The sequence below is a fragment of the Lactuca virosa genome, chromosome 7, assembly GCF_052849685.1.
Source record: "Lactuca virosa cultivar CGN04683 chromosome 7, Lactuca_virosa_CGN04683_v6, whole genome shotgun sequence".
Classification (NCBI taxonomy): Eukaryota; Viridiplantae; Streptophyta; class Magnoliopsida; order Asterales; family Asteraceae; genus Lactuca; species Lactuca virosa.
The window spans coordinates 144,711,493-144,728,538 of NC_136432.1; the positions used below are offsets into that span (position 1 = coordinate 144,711,493).

The window sequence follows — 17,046 nt, forward strand, 5'->3', positions numbered from 1 at the left end:
GATATTAGTCTGTAAGAATATGTATGAATTTGTATTTTATTTCGGATGTGTATTAAGAATAAAATCATAGACCCAACTTGGATGTATATAAATAATATCTAGAATTCTTAAATCGGGTTAATTATCAAAAATATCTGCATTGAAAATATATTCTGCGAGAATAAAATTAAAATATATTTACTAGTTTATGGTTGGCATTCTGTCATTCTGACAGAATAAAATTGAATTTTTAAATTTGAATTAATTTAAAATATTCAGATTTTTAAAAATAAAAAAATTAATTATCCCTAAAAATCCGAAAATTTCATTTTTTAATATAGTTTAGTTGACAAAAATGACCTTATGCTGAAATTTGTGTGATTATATGGTACATGTTATCCTATTGTAATATCCTAGACCATCAGATCATGACCATTGATTCTATTCCATCCGATGGTCCAGATCTGTGCATTCTGGCACACAATAATTAGTATAACCAAAATAACATAAGTCTATCTATATATATATATATATATATATATATATATATATATATATATATATATATATATATATGTGTGTGTGTGTGTGTGTGTGAAACCAATTAATTCGCATATATACCCAAATACTAAATTTAATCATATTTAATATATTAAAACATAAAAACACTACCTTTAAATTGATTTTTTTATTATTAAGAAAATAAATAACTTGTAACATTACTATATTACCTTTCTCTCACATTGTTATTCTTGACCTATTTATTTCATGAATCCTTACAAAATATTAATACTCACATTGAAATTAGTTTTCCATGATTTTACTTGCAACTGTAACTAAAGAAGCATAGGAAAAACAAAATTGTTTAGAATAGAATAATTGCATGTCTCCTAAATTGATTGTAGGGGATAAAATATATTGTTTAACAATTAATTAGGAATACACAATCACCATGTTTTGATAATCGATTATGCAAAATATGAAGAGGAAAAGGATCAGGCCATGAATAAGGAGATCAATTATATAAGGGACTGTAAATTGGTATTTTAATAATTTAGTTGTAATATAGTTTAAAGATGATTTTTAAAGTTTTAAATATATTAATTATGATTAAATTAAGTATTGATACGTGAATTTATAATTTTTATATTGATACTAGGTTAAAACTCGTATACTACACGGGTGATAAATTAAAATAACATTAATATAAAAAATATAATGATTAATCACTCCTTTATATGTCTAAAAATTAATTTATAAAGAATTATTTATATATGTTTTTGTAAGTAAAACTTTACTCCAAGATATGTGGGGACAAAAGAGTTTATAAAAACTTTACACTGTGCTTTTCTTTCCTATAGAAATCTGCCACAACTACTTGTTTTTTTTTTACTTACTTATGAGCTATGAGTTATAGCCAACAAAATACATATCACAAATACACCTAAAGCCACCTAAACACTCATAATAGCTAGTTATTTCCAAATTTACACTAAAAAATTAATCTTTTTCTAGTTAGATACGACTGAAATGAGAAATAAATAGGTACAAAACTTATATTAAAAACTTCAAGTCATTTGCAGCAAGTCCGCAAAAATAAAAAAAATTAAAAAAATTAAAAAAATCGTTGCTTGGGGAAAAAGATACTTCAAGCAATTTCGTTTTTGTTTGGTCAAATTCGCAGCGTTGGTCCAACCTTTGAAAAAGGGACATGTTACATCCCTATTGTTTCTAAAAAAATATATTGTTCTCTCCGCTGTTAAATCTAACTTTGAAGCTATTATATTTTAGTATAATGATCATTTTTATAAAATATTGTTGTAATAGATGTAGAAAGCTAGGTCTCTCTCGTTTCTAAAATATACACTGTTTCCACATTAACTTTTCAAAACAGTTTGTAATGTTGTTGTAATAGCAATGATATTTGTCCTCCATATATGGACATGGATTTCAAAACAATTGAAGGCATTGATGTTACAAATTATCTTAGAAAGAAATATGTAAATATTTTCATACATAATAAACAAAGTTGTTGTAATTTAGTTAGTAGTAATCTTTTGTTTCTAACTAATGGAGAAAAACATAGTTTTTCTAAATTAAAAGAATAAATTAACGAGGATAGAGAACTTTTTTTATATAATAAATGATTAGTACAAGTACTTGCTTCTTAATCTACAAACATGAGTCTTAGTAGATTTAAAGATTTTTTTTCAAGTTTAACTCAAATAAAAAAGTTATATATTAGCTTTTATAACTAGGGGTGACCAAAAATACCAATACCCTACCATATACTTTGGTTCATTATTCAGTACTTTTGGTTTGATATCGGTTCTAGTATTTTTTTTATCACTTCTAAGTTCAAACTAAACTTACTTTCACGAACCGAATTATTACAGTGTTTCTTGTTTCGTTATTCAGTTTGGTACCGGTTTCAATATTTTTCCTTTTTCTAAGTTCAAACTAAACCTACTTTTCCGAACCGAACATGTACCATACCGCATACACAGATTCTTACTTTTTTTGTCATTTTGTTTTTGTACTTTTTTTATATGATAAATGAAAGTTTCTTCATACTTGGTACAAGTACTTGCTTCTTAATCTACAAAAATAAGTGTTAGTACATTTAAAGATTTTTTTTTTCAAGTTTAACTCAAATAAGAAAGCTATATATTAGCTTTTATAACTAGGGGTGACCAAAAATATCAATACCATAACTTATATTTTGGTTCATTATTCGGTACTTTTGGTTCAATACCAGTATTTTTTTTTCACTTTTAAGTTCAAACTAAACTTACTCTACATATTCACAGCTTTGGTCCAACCTTTACATATTAATTGTGATGGATGTGGAAAGCTTAGGTCAGTAGCATGTGATTCTAAATTCCGCTATATTTTTATTCCATCGAAATTTTTTGCAATGGAGTTAAAAATCTAAGAGGTGTAAATTATATATATAAATAACAGACATAAATAAAAATCAATAAGTAGTCAAGCACCATGGAAATCAATAGTCCTGGTATTTGAAACAAATTTTAAGATTTTGTTCATGTTTCATTAAACACTTGTCTAGGCAATTGAACTTGATTCAATGGTTCGAAATAAGAGTCATAAAAAGGGACATATGTAAACATGTTGTAAAGGAGGGCCATAAAAGTGGGATGTTGTAAGTTTTACATCACTTTGTTATTCATTCTTGACCTCATCTGATGGGTTGTTTAACTCATTCTTTTTCACTTTTTGGACAACCATCTCTTGTTCATCATATTTCATGATACTTTTAGGATGTAATAACAAATAAAAAATGGAAGACAGGACGTATAACAAACAAAATTTGAAAGTATATTTCTATTTCTTGCATTTAGCCCAAATTTAAAAAGGCTAAATCCAAGAAATAACAAAAAAATATCGTGAGTGATTTGGATTGGACTACTCATACAAAAAGCCACCAAAGAAAAAAACAATCAAATTAGTACGGCATGATTAAGTCATGAAAAAACACTTTTCATTAACTCTAATTCATTAACAATGTAGACGAGGGTAGATAGAGCCTGCTAGACTCATAATGCTTTTTTGAGAGACTAGTATTGTCCTTGATCTGTTGTAAGTTAGATGGCTACATATATGAAGTTTAATTTTGAAAAGGGAAAACTATAAAATATTGTTGTAAGATTGTTTTTGAAGAAAATATAAGACTATGGTAGGATGAATAAAACAATATCATAACACAATCGTTTATCTAGAAATTAGAAGTTAGGAAAATTCCAAAATACGACCGCTTTTTTAGGGAAACAAATAATACCATAACACAGTGGCATATGTATATATGGACATAAAAACCATGTAAAATAAGAAAAATGTTATTTCATATTTTAGGGTTCACAAATGCACCTTCCACACACAACCCAAGTCTGAAAATAGCACTCGTGGATGCTACTGCCCCTTTCTTGGACACATTTCTATATGCGGTAGATATAGTATATATTGTTAATAATAGTAAGCAAATAGAAGTGAACCAATGACAAACTGCTACCAAGTGATGTTATTGTACCTTGACTTGGATTTATCAGCAAAGCCACTAAGAGAGAAATAATGTACGTGGACACACAAACTTTTGCCTTTGGTGTAATCATCATCACCAACAAGACACACCTCAGGATTTTGATATTCTTGTGGCTACATGTCCTAAATCATTAACTTCAAGTTTGGCTACTGGCACTAGGGATGAGATTTAGAACCGGAAAACCGGACCGGAACCGGAACCGTTAGAACCGGAATATATAGAACCGGTTCCAGTTCCGAGTTTAAAATTTGTCTTTATCCGGGTTCCGGTTAATCCGGGTTTGGGTCCATCGGGTCCGAGTAAACCGGGTCTAAAAACCGGAACCGGTGTTAGGAACTGGAACCACTTTTAGGGCCGGAACCGGTTTTTGTAAAACGTTTAAAAGATGCATATCTCATTCGTTTCAACTCCGATTGACATGAGGTTTTTTCAAATATGTAGTTTAGAGTTTGTACATGATTTTAGACTATAAATTTGCCATTTTTAGTTTTATATTCATCGATTTACAGTCCCCCAAAGTCGAGATATCAAAGCTGGAAGTTTTTAGTTTTTCAGTTTTTTTGTATTCAGTGAAGGTTTTAAAACATGCATATCTAATTCGTTTGAAGTCGGATTGACATGTGGTTTTTTCCAACTTCTAGTTTACATTTTGTACATGAGTTTAGACTATAATTTTATCATTTTTGGTTTAATATTCAATGATTTACCGTCCTCCGAAGTCGGGATATCAAAACTGGAATTTTTTAACTTTTCAGCTATTTGTTTTTGTACTTTGTATTCTGTGAAAATGTTAACACATGCATATCTCATTTGTTTAAATTCGGATTGACATGCGGTTTTTTCCAGAATGTATTTTAGAGTTTGTACATGATTTTAGACTTTAATTTTGTTAATTTTGGTTTCATATTCAATGAGTTACAGTCCCCCAAAGTCGGGATATCAATATGAAAATTTTCAAAGTTCAACCCACGAAGTAGTAAGTAATTACCAAAAAATTCCGGTTTTTCCGGGTTTTCGGTTCTAAACCCACTTTATCCGGTTGCAAACTACCCATTTTGATGTTTCCTGGTTTTTCGGTTCTAGACCCACTTTACCCGGTACCGTACCCGGAACCGAACCGGAACCGGTTCCTATATACCGGTCCGGTTTCCGGTTCTAAAAAATCCTGTTAACCGGTTCCGGGTTTTCCAAGTCCGGGTCCATCCGGTCCGGGTTTGGACCCACTTTCATCCCTAACTGGCACCAAGTTGATAAGACCTTTATAATTTGAGACAAACTAATACAGCCTTCATAGCCAAACTCTTGCAATGTGAATCGATGTGATTGGAAAACTTATTTTCTCCAATGACTTACAGTATAGATATACAATTCTGCAAGTTTACTTGGGAGTTATAGAAGCCATTTAAGTCTTGAGCATAAGCTCAAGCAAGGACCCGAAGATATTTAAGATGATCATAACAAGGCAGAAACTCAAATAGCCTATTGCCTAAATTCAAGTACTGTAATGATTATAGGAATTGAAAATTGAGAACCTAATGGATAAGAGAAAAAAAGTGGATATCAAATTCTCTACCATAAGTGGTTCAAATACTTCCACCTTGTTATAGCTCATATCTATAGCCACCAGAAGGTATGGTTCTTAAATGGAACCAAGTCATCTTAAATCTTCTGAAAAGTTCTCGTGGGACCCAATAAATTGAACAAACTTTTAGCATGAATAAGCGATTTTAGTCTATCCATCTTTTAAACTGCATCAGTCTTGAGGTTTGATGACTGGAAATTTATCCAGAAATAAAATTCACCAACGATTCCGTATGTACTGAGATTCTATGCCTCGAGTATCAGTTGAGAACTCTGATGTAGTAGATGGTTGTGTAGTAATTGGCTTTATATACTATTATTGAACTGACAATACATTGTGGTCCTTGTGCCTGACATATGACCTTTTTCACTAACATCTTTCCGGTTGTATTCTTCCTTTGAAATCTCAAGTGATTCATCATCATTCAATAATTTCATTTTGTATTTTCGACATCTCCAAAATCTTAACTCAAACTATTCTTCTGTATTCAGTACCCTTGTTATTATAATCTTACTTTGTGCATTAATCTTCCCGGTTCGAAGTAAAGCAACCAGCTGATTATGTTTCGTGAATGCCATCAAGAAGAATAAGTGCCCTTTTTGTTTGTAAGGCCGCCTCAATTTTACATGAGATTTTTTACGTCTGCAAGACTACAACTAATGTCTTCAACAAAAATCATGTTTTCAAAAAAAAACTCCAATTTGAACCGTAAATATATTTGGCCAGTGTAGTCTTTTGCCACTTCCACCCATGCTGCAAATTGCTAAAATTTCAACACTGGATCCATTTAACTAGAAGTGATCTCCTCGCATCAAGTGGTTGTCCCCGTTAGACGATTAGATTCATTGGAACATGAACTTTTTTTGGATCCGATTGGAACATGAACTTCTTTTGGATCAAGACGCATAAAAGTGGTGTCAACAATTTCCTTTAGGACTCTATTTCAAGCCTGGGACAGCACAAAAAAGTTGAGCAAGTTCATAAGATGACATTTAGAGATTCATTGATACAATTGAATGGAAATATTGACTAATTAACTTTCCAAATGTAATGTGCTACTAAGATATGTTTAAATTTGATTGCCATTAAAGTTTCTAGTAAAAGATCCAAGATTTAACTAAAACATGATCAAAAGTATTTACAATGGTATAGTGTTCTTCTTTAATTTAATTACAAGTGAAATTTTAAATGCATAGAACAAATGGTGATAGATTAAAGAGACTTATTTAAATCAAATCCCTTACAGTCGAGTAGTAAAGGCTCTGTAAAATAAAGGCCTAAAGTTATGTTGAAGGGAACAAACTGCTATTTTCTTAATTACATTAATTGACTTGACACAGATATCCGGGGGTAATTTTATCCAAAAGAAAGAAAAAATAAAATAAAATAAACTCCCTTAGCCCTAGTCAAGACTCATGTGTCAACTTGTGTAGAGTGTATTAAGAAGCATTCAAATGTAGATTTCTTGACATACTAAAAGGAAATCATCACAGTAACTTTTTTTACTTTTTTTCCTATAACTATATGAAGTAAAAAATATCACATATTTATTCTCTAATAATCATGTGAATGACATCAATTTCATTTGTTTCTAATCAAATTACTTTTTCACATACTTCCCAAACGCATCTGTCAAAGATAGATCTTTTACTGATTCATATGTTATGATTTATTGATACATTTATCAACAAAAGTTTCACCCTAACTAGATACCAAAATTTTCAATTTATTGATTAGTGGAACTGTATTGTGGTAATAATTAGATTAAAAAAAAAAAACAAAGAGGCATACCCATGCAAAACCATGTCGGCCAAGTCAGCAACCTCTTCAAAGCTTTCTTCCACATGTTCATGTTGTGATCTATTAATCTTGAAAAGACTTTGACTTCGATTGCAAAGGTTTTATTTTGTTTCCTCACATCAAAGGATCAACGTGATAAAAAAATGAAGCACCAAATGGAAGTTGCATAGTGTTGTAAACAATACAACTATTGAAGCCCTAGATTCTTTGATTGCTCTCTCTATCTCCACCTTGTGTTCCTCACCTCTCTTGATTTCTTTGTTATCCCTAAAGTACCAATTCATGATCGCTTTAATGTGTCATAAAGATGATCCGTAAAAGAATCACGAGTATCTTCGCCTCTAAAACTTAAGAAAATGTCATAGTTGTAAGCATTAGAATGATGAGAAGCCAGGATATACTACAGGAATAATTGGAAGCCATTGAAATTCAATCTGCAAGGATGGAAAATCAAGTTAACAGAAAAACTTTCAATTATGCAAAAGGATACCCCCGCCAGGCCATTGACCAACATTTAAAACAACAAGGATAAAATCAAACAAGTATGCAAATACTAAAGGGATTTTAAGCAGTTTTGTGGTTTAGACAATTGCTCATACTTTTTCCAATAAAAACATGCGTGGTTTATAATATTTTACAAATTGACCACTTTTAGAGTTATTAGAGATTTCACCGGTGAATTGTTTATGTGCATGGCAATTATATTAAAAAGAAAAAATAGAATGCCAAGGCAATTATGTGGCAATCATATGTTCATACAATCATACATCAGTGTATGTAGTGAAGCCACTTGAATTTGAAAATCAAGATTTACCTCAAACTTCCACACAAGCCATTTCTCCCCCATTGATTTGTGAAGTAGTATTGTCGGAATCAAAACTCCCAAGAAACTCTCTGGTTAACCACTCTTGAAATTCTCCACATTCTATAGCGCCTTCAACTCCAATTGTACCTAGTAAATTACACAACGGAAATACGAATCAAGATAGCGACTAAAACTGTATTGATTAGTCAATCACTCATGCAAAAGCAGTTGAATCAAAATTTAGGAAACAAATGATACCTTCGTTGATAAAAACGTCAAAATTCTCTCCTGTTTTAGAATGGCCTTTTCTTTAAAGATTTCATCCTTTTAGAGCTGCATCTTACTTCCACATTCCCTGGTTCTTTCTTCTACGGTGACATACTTAAACACCAAAGCAGATTAACAACATCAAATGACCCATCTCCCAACTTATTCCCGATCAAGAAATCGGAACGCTTCAAGCTCCTTCTGCAACACAAACCATGAAACACCTTTTGTTCAGGAGGTAGAATATATGCATCAGTAGCCCCAAACAAAACAACAGTCATACCAGTTGAATAAATCTAAACCAAGCCAGCAAAACCGAAACACCCAATTTTTCAGTCTCTGTTAAGTCCTCGATAACTTTCTGGAACTGAGCATATAGGAAGGGGCTGATGGTGGTGGTGGTGGATGTTGTTCGTATGGTGAAGGGGAAGGTGAAGACGTGGGGTCTTTGTCGGTAAGTGGGTTTAACGGTGGTGAGGAGTGGGGTTCAGGCATTCAGGATGAAAGAGAAGCGGAGGAATCGAGGTAAACAATTCTATAGTCGGTTGGTGCAAATATTATATTATAAACAATAAACAATTAATAAAATCCTCAAAAACCACCCACAGGTTTGCCGCTTAGTTATGAGATATCTTATTAGACCGGTGGAAGTGGCTGCGACTGAGGTCGTACCTTATGTGCCACGTGGAACACTGCCTCTAGACTGCCGTTAGACTGCGGTTTGAATGCGGCTAGGGCCGCACTATGGCTGTACTTGGGAGTGATTGGAGGTCGAATCTGATTGGCTGCCTTCTTTACCGTCGGAAACGGTTAATTTTTTTTTAATAACACTATAAATACACAATCATTTTAACCAAAATAACTCACAAAACTTCATATTTTACCATCTTTTTTCTTTCAAAAACCTCATCTTCAAAAAAGCTTTTTTCTTTCAAAAACCTCATCTTCAAAAAGTCTGCCAACCAAAAAACACTCACTAGAAACACAACAACCCCACCACCTTCATTCAATTAACCGATTTACTCGCCACCTTTTTACCATTATGGTGGAATGCTTTCATACTATCCACAACGTATCTCACAACCACAATGACCTATACAACCACTTCCACAAACACAACCTGACCCGGATTTTAATCATTTTGATTTTGTTTCTCAACCGGAATGGGTTCCACAAACACCTATTTTCGATTCCGAACCCGAATTTGTTCAAGAAACTCGACCTGCTCGACCACAAAATAAAAGAAAAGAGAAGGCGGATGCTAAACCGTGGGAATCCCATGAAGTGTTATCGTTGGCACAATTATGGATTGATGTTTCAGAAGATCCGATGACGGTAGCGGACCAAAAACATGATCGGTTTTGGATACACGTTAGAGCTAGGTTCCATAAAAGAATGAACGTAGAACCATATCGTACTAAGCATCAAGTCTACTCAAAATGGGGAAAGATGAACAAAGAAATCATGTTGTTTAACGATTTATATAACATCAAACGACAATGGAGAAGCGGTGAAAGTGACGATGTGATTTTGGAGAAATCTTTTAACATTTACCACAAAGGGCAAAAGAAGCCTTTCAAGTTTTTTAAAGTTTGGAATCTACTCAAAGACAACAAAAAATAAAAAAATAAAAAACAATCGAGGAGCACATCGATAATGGCTCAAAACGGTCAAGAACTTTCGAATCCAATCAAACTACATCGGATGCTCGTGTTTTTGACGATGAAGGAGGGCGTCAAAAAACATTACGCTAATCGTTTTTAATTTCTAGTTTTTTCCAAGTTTTTAATCGTTTGATGTGTGGTTTTTTAAGTGTAGGTTTAATATTTCTAGTTTGGTTTCTAAATTTTTGGGTTTTTTTTAAGTTATGCAATGTAATGGTAATTTTATTTTTAATTAATGAAATATTATATTTTTTAAAAAGAATAAAGTTTTTTATTTATTTAAAAAAACACCACTCATTGGGTGTGGTATGAAACCACACTTTTATGGTAAACGATGAAGTAACTCCTACGTGACAGTGCACTTTCATAAGAAATTGTGACACCACTCCCTTCAACCTTATATATCTTCATTAATTCTATAATTATCTAATTTAAAATTATATAAAAGTTATCAACATTTATAATTTATTTTTATTTATAAATAGTGATATTTTTACATCCAATTTCATTTTTAATTTAATGTCTTTCTAATTTGCTTTTTCAACCATCGATTTTTTTTTGAAACCCTATTTAAATTTATAGAGGATTACTCATTTTGTTGTTATAAATCATTTGCTTCTAAACTAAAATATTTAATTCTTTAAAAATAATAATATAATAAAAAAATTATAAGTGATTTATTTAATAAAAATTTGATTTGAGTTGGATTGTAAATGGAAATGAAAGTTTAGAACAATTTACCTTTATAATAAATAACTATGGAAGAATCCCCGTTTTGTGGGGTTGGATTCAGCGTAGAGATAGACAAAATAGAAAGATTTTATTGAGTTACATTACATCAACCTAATTTCAACTTGCATAACATCTACCAATTGATGATCATACTGGAAAAAGAAACAAAAATACCCATAAAAAATCTAGTACATCCAGTATTTCAGATGGTGAAAAGATTATTTAATGAACATGTAGGATGGGCTATGGCAAATGTCAGCGTGTGTGTTCTTATCATATTAGAATTCTTTTATCGAGTATCGACAAATGTTAGATAGTTATAGTCGTACACTAGGTTGTGGCCCTAAACCCAAAATATATTGATGGGCTTTCTTGTTTTAGTACAAATATATGTATATAATTTCATTCACCAATTTAAAGGTGTCAAAGCCCTAAAAATCAAAGGCATCAAATAAAATCAGTTAAGATAAATATAGTTAAACAAATTACTTTTGCTCATGGATAATGTGTGATGAGTTTTTGATTCATATGTGTTCATGTTGGTGATGATCGACAAAGTTGACATAGAGAATTTTATTTAGGGGCTGCAAAGGTTAACATGTGAAATGAGAGGACTGGTATTGCAAATTAATAAATAGTCTCCAGATCATATTATGCAATTTGGTTGGTCTTCCTGTTTTCCGTATGGAGGGGTCAAGACTCAAGAGTCAAAACTGACGGAAAATTCGTTAGACACATAAGTTAAGAACCTACCTCAGTCAACATTATTGATTCCAAAACTTCCTGTTCGTTCTCCTTTGCAATTTAATTGATTGTTGGATTCATTTTCATCCTTCAATGACTTGCAAATAAAATTTAACATATATATAAATACTTTAGGTCGGTTGAAGTGTATATTTCAAATACTCATAAAAAAAATTATTTACCACTTGAAACAAATGCTTACGTCATTGGTATCTAAGTCACTGTATGTAGGATATTGCACATGCGTTCCAGATTATGATTTTGTCAATAATATAGATTAAACTTCAAATTAAAAATGTAATAGAACCCAAATGAGTTTGTAACTATTATGGTAATTTCATGAGATATTTTTACTAATAACGTGTAAGAAAACACCAAAAATTAGATTATAAGGCATTCCTTACCTATTTTGCAAATTGTTCTTCTTTTGAAGTGCCAAGTTTACAGGTTTTTTATGGTTTTGCCCATTTTGAACTTGAGCCTTTTATCGTCCATCATTGATCAGAACAGAAACAGAAAGAGAACAGACAAAGATATAAATTACCAACATTATAAGTGTTTCTTTCATCCTTCACATCAAATAGCCCCGATTCCATATCACTAACATGTTTCATTATTCACTACCTCCTTCATTTCCTCCTCAGGCTCTGGATCAGATTACGTACAAGTATGGAAAGGGAATTCCTTTGCATTTCTTTATGTCAAAGATCTTCAAACCATATGTTGATTGCTGAAAACATGGAATAAATCCACAACATAATAGCTCGAGAAAGTAGAGTTTACCTCAGTTTTGCATTCACTGTCAATTTCTTCTTCTTTAGAGTTTGTGCAAATAAGTGCATTTGTCCCTAAGTCCATTTCCATTCCAATTCAACACATTAATCCACCTTCACGATCTCCACCATTCCCACCTAGACTTTTTTAAAGAGATACCCCTTGCACATTGCTACAACTTTGGGTCCATCCTTAAACATACACACAATCCCTATAACCTGCAAATTAATTGATCAAGTGTCATTTATCTTTTGCATCTTTTTATAACGACAAATAATATATTAAAGAAACCAGTAAAAGGGCGGACCAAACATATTAAGATAATGAAGAAAATAAGACTAAACAAATAAGAGGAAAATAATAGAACAACATCCAAATTGGTTTCAGATTGAGCAATAGTACAAATTCAAACAACAATTTGATGTCATGGGAAAAACAACATTAGGGGAAAATTGTCCAGATTTGATAATTTGCATACAATGAGATGTTATTTTGTATTTTATTACAATACCTTTAATGGTAGCATGGATTCGAAACAAAAATTCAAAAATAATTATAATTAAGAAAGTCTTACGAAGGAATTTAGGCAGTGTCGGTCAGAATTGTTGGTTGTGGTTTGTAGCTACGGATTTCATCTTTGCATGGTTTCCAAAGCATTTGCTTCATATGACTCCTTCAACTACAAAAGAAAATATACATCATAACAATATAAATATAAAAAAGGAAGTAAATTTTATTAGAAAAAACTGTTAATTTGTTCCATCGTTCGCAAAGAAAATCTTTCAATCTTTTGAAATGCGATACCTGGGATGTCCTTTTTGACAGTCTAAATTAACTCATGTTGTTTTTTTCATTAACGGAAAAAAAATCTACTAATGTAGTTGAAGAAAAGCATGAGTTTTGAGTTCATTTGAGGTCATCATATCAACCTCAAGACCTCCAACTTTATTGTCCATCTTGTTCCTCTCAACCCCAAAATCAAAACATTGGAACTGATCGAGAAAAGGGGCAACGTTCATCCATTATTCATAAAAACATAACCAAAAATTGATTTAATACCTTAGTTAATAGTTATAGGTGAGGAAAGCAGCTGACAACATGAAGATATGTGAACGCAAATTTCATTGGATAGGTTCTTTGTGCCTGGAGGATAGCACTGGTCCTAGATTTCTGCAGCTGTACGTATTTGATTCTGTCAATGAGAAAAAGATCTCATAAATCAAAAGGCTTGCAAATAAACCGCAAGAACATAACTTGAATAGAAATCGCATCCAACAGATAATTGCATATATAGAACTTGAATAAAGATGGATCAAAGCGGAAAAACAAAAAAAAAAAAAAAAAAAAAAAAAAATCCATACATGTGGAAGCAAAATCGGAGATGGAGACATGGGTTTAATTTCTGGTTTCTTCGATAACAACCAAAAAAAATCTTCAATTTCTGATTTCTTCGATAACAACCCAAAAAAATCCGATAGCGGTGGAGGGAGCATCCAATGAAGAACACATACAGAGCAAATTATCTGCCAAATCCCAAAATCATGAACAACAAAGCAACAACTTGTAAAATATTAGGGCTCACATGAAGAAACGAAGTCTTCAACACGAAAAATCAGTATATGTTTTTCGTTGAAACTTGTTGTGCTTAGTGTTCTAGGGTATAATAGACCATCAATTCCGCCTCTATCGAACAATTCCTTACCTCCATCGCAGTCATTGGTATGTTGGTTCCCCGATTTTGCTTCACAGGAATTAAAATTGCCCGGCACATCCACCGTCCATGCAAAGTTCCACCGTCCACAATAAAACTCCAAACGATAGACGATAACATCTCTGGCGGCAGTAAATTCCATACATCTTCGTGTTCTTCACAAATAAAAAAAGTGAATTACTCTCATAAGACAGATGAAAAGGAAATAAATAGTAATTCAAAGAATCAAATATACAAATTGCATTTGAAATACCTTATGAATCAGAGTTGGTCGACTGCCTTCTTCTACCACCAACGTCAGTGACCGGAACGTCGTGAGAAAGCATCGATACAGTAGAACCCTAGGCGATGGGGAAGAAATCGACATTCGAAGTAAGGAAGAAGCACGTGATGATCAGTAAGGAAGGAAGGGAGAAAAAGAAGAAGAAACCTAGGTTTCTTGATGGGTGGAGATCAGAAGTAGATAATGGCGGTGGGTGGACACCGATGTGGAATCTTGAAGAAAACAACGATGATTATCGGTGGAGGAGACTGTGGTGAAGTAGATGATTATCTGATGGAGGTGGTGAGAGGAAAAACGAAACAAATGAGATAAGGTGGTGGAGAAGATATTGAGGCGGTGGAGTATATGTTCTCTACGTCTGATTGCATTGGGCGGTGGTATCAGAGTAGTGAACGGTGGAACGCAAAAGAACACCGCCACGTAGATGGTAAAGCTGGAGCAGAATGCACGTGTTACCCATTGTGTCATAGAACACAAAACATTTATTATGGACCAAAACCCATGAAATAAAAAAGAAAATCAACCAATCCGAGAAAAGTAATATATATATATATATATATATATATATATATATATATATATATATATATATATTCATTTGAGACCACCTATATTTTGTGAGACATGGGGATTAAATATTAGCCTTTGATCAAAACTGATCTTGTGGCTCATAAGAAAAATGGATTAACACTAATTAATCTAACTGATTAGTTAATTGGGGGTAGATTAGTCACTAGGTTAAATTCAGATCTGATATATTGTTAGCGTCATCTTCACGTCATCAAGAAATCATCTCATCTGCTTCAATTTTTCTACCAAGATATTCGTTGGATCAACATTCATTGTTCTTCAATTCAACCAGGTCGATCTTCTATCTCCAATCTTATATTCTTTCAACCGGTAATCAATTTGAGTTTGACCTTGATCGAACAATGCTAAATCATAGCTTTTAAAGTCGTAATTTTTTTTGTTTTTCGAGTTCATGTTCTTCATTCTTCTACATCTGCAATTGGTAATCTGAGTGACTTTGGTCAATCATGTTCTACATTCTTCTACATCTACAGTTTTTGTGATTTACGAGTTCATCTACTTCGATTCATCTACCAAGACATTGATCGTAACAGAGAAGTCGCCCCCCTTTGTTGGCTGATGATTTCTCAATCGCAACCAAGTTTTACCAATCCTTCATAGAAAGTTTTCCCCTTCATTTAATGGAATCGTAACTAAAAGTATGATATTCAACAACTTCAAGCTTCAATTTAATTTTAGATCAACGATTTTTAGCCATTCATTAACATTGGTAATCAATCATCAACTGATATCGATTTCCATCTGATCGATGCTTCGAGTTTTATTCTCAAATCAGGTATTTTATCAATTTAACTTCATCTTAAATCTATTATCACTTCAAGTATTTGCTTTCAGCCATCGATTATCAATTTCAAGCTTTCGGTTTTTTATGTGCATTCGAGCACATATTAAATGAAGATAAGCAAGCAAAAACAATGTATCTTCGAGTTATTTCGTGCTCATTCTATAAAATCAATGAGGTATGTACAAAACTATTATTGTTCTTGAGCCAATTCTCTTACATTATACATGCACTCTACCTGTTTGATGAAAGTCTTGAATGAATAAAGAGTTTGATGTAGAGTCTGATAGATCACTCCTTCCTTCCCACCCTTAAACTTTGTTACTATTTAATGATATTGAACCCAAATTCCAAGATGATTTTTCTTAACTTAGTGATGACTGGTGTACTTATTCTTTTTGTCAGTGATTGAAGGATATACAATTGTCATCGATGCAAATGTTCAGTGCATATGTTAGAAGAAGCATATCATCCATATCTTACCACCATTAATTAATGATGAGAACTTCAAGAAGCATATTGACATGTTGGTTTCAATGGTGCTTGGTCCATAAAGAGTTAAAGTGGCTTAGAAGTTGATGGATGATGAGGACTTGGTTCATCTTTAGAATCGAAATCTGTAATGAGGATGTTGGTTTAATTTACTCCTTGCACTCTCTTTATTTCTTTCTTAATGAAATTGTTCTCTACATTTGTGCAACTTTAAACATTGTTATTGCACCAGATATATATCCTAATACCCATCAAACCCATTTCACAATGTAAAGTGGTACATACAGTTATGAAATTAGCTAAAACTTTCATGTTTTCTATCATTACAACTTTTTAGGTAAGTCTTGAATGGAACTGTAGAGAATGTGGCTCAATAATAATTTTCTAGAGAGTCTCATTCTATGTAGTGGGATGTTATAAATTTGCTTATGTTTTTTTTGTTTGGTTTCAAGTGATGTCTTAGAGGTAATTAAATAAAACGATAACACTATATTCTATGTTTTTACTTTTACATTGGTATTTACAAATAAACTGTGCATTATTTTAATTTTCTTACATATATATTGTTATATTCTGGTTCGATATTTGATGTTCATATAATCATTTAGTGTTACATTCTATTTAGAATGTTATACATATACAAACAGCCTATAGCATTATTCTATAAGAATATTAAGTTGTAACTTAAATATAGACAACCTAATTAAATTATTCTGTTAGAATGTTATGTATATTCAGAATATTGAATATAATATTAGAATCTTATGTAATATAAGTTCAT

The 17,046-nt window shown here is 32.1% G+C and overlaps 2 long non-coding RNA genes across 5 annotated transcripts; both read right to left on the bottom strand.

The window, feature by feature from the left end:
• Nucleotides 1-5,494: 5,494 nt before the first annotated feature.
• Nucleotides 5,495-9,060, bottom strand: LOC145123514 (uncharacterized). Of its 2 annotated transcripts, XR_013715173.1 has the most exons (5): nucleotides 8,777-9,060; nucleotides 8,485-8,694; nucleotides 8,236-8,373; nucleotides 7,413-7,855; nucleotides 5,495-6,570 (listed from the first exon to the last, which is right to left on the bottom strand). It is a non-coding gene; the product is annotated as an uncharacterized LOC145123514 (long non-coding RNA). The 2 variants fall into 2 exon arrangements; XR_013715172.1 differs by having other exon boundaries at nucleotides 8,485-9,055.
• A 2,894-nt stretch (nucleotides 9,061-11,954) lies between these two features.
• On the bottom strand, nucleotides 11,955-14,853 carry LOC145123814 (uncharacterized). 3 transcript variants are annotated; one of them, XR_013715339.1, is made up of 7 exons: nucleotides 14,372-14,853; nucleotides 14,110-14,273; nucleotides 13,769-13,930; nucleotides 13,467-13,599; nucleotides 12,982-13,086; nucleotides 12,417-12,625; nucleotides 11,955-12,342 (listed from the first exon to the last, which is right to left on the bottom strand). It is a non-coding gene; the product is annotated as an uncharacterized LOC145123814 (long non-coding RNA). The 3 variants fall into 3 exon arrangements; XR_013715338.1 differs by having other exon boundaries at nucleotides 11,958-12,625; nucleotides 14,372-14,459; nucleotides 14,549-14,853; XR_013715337.1 differs by having other exon boundaries at nucleotides 11,958-12,625.
• Nucleotides 14,854-17,046: the final 2,193 nt, after the last annotated feature.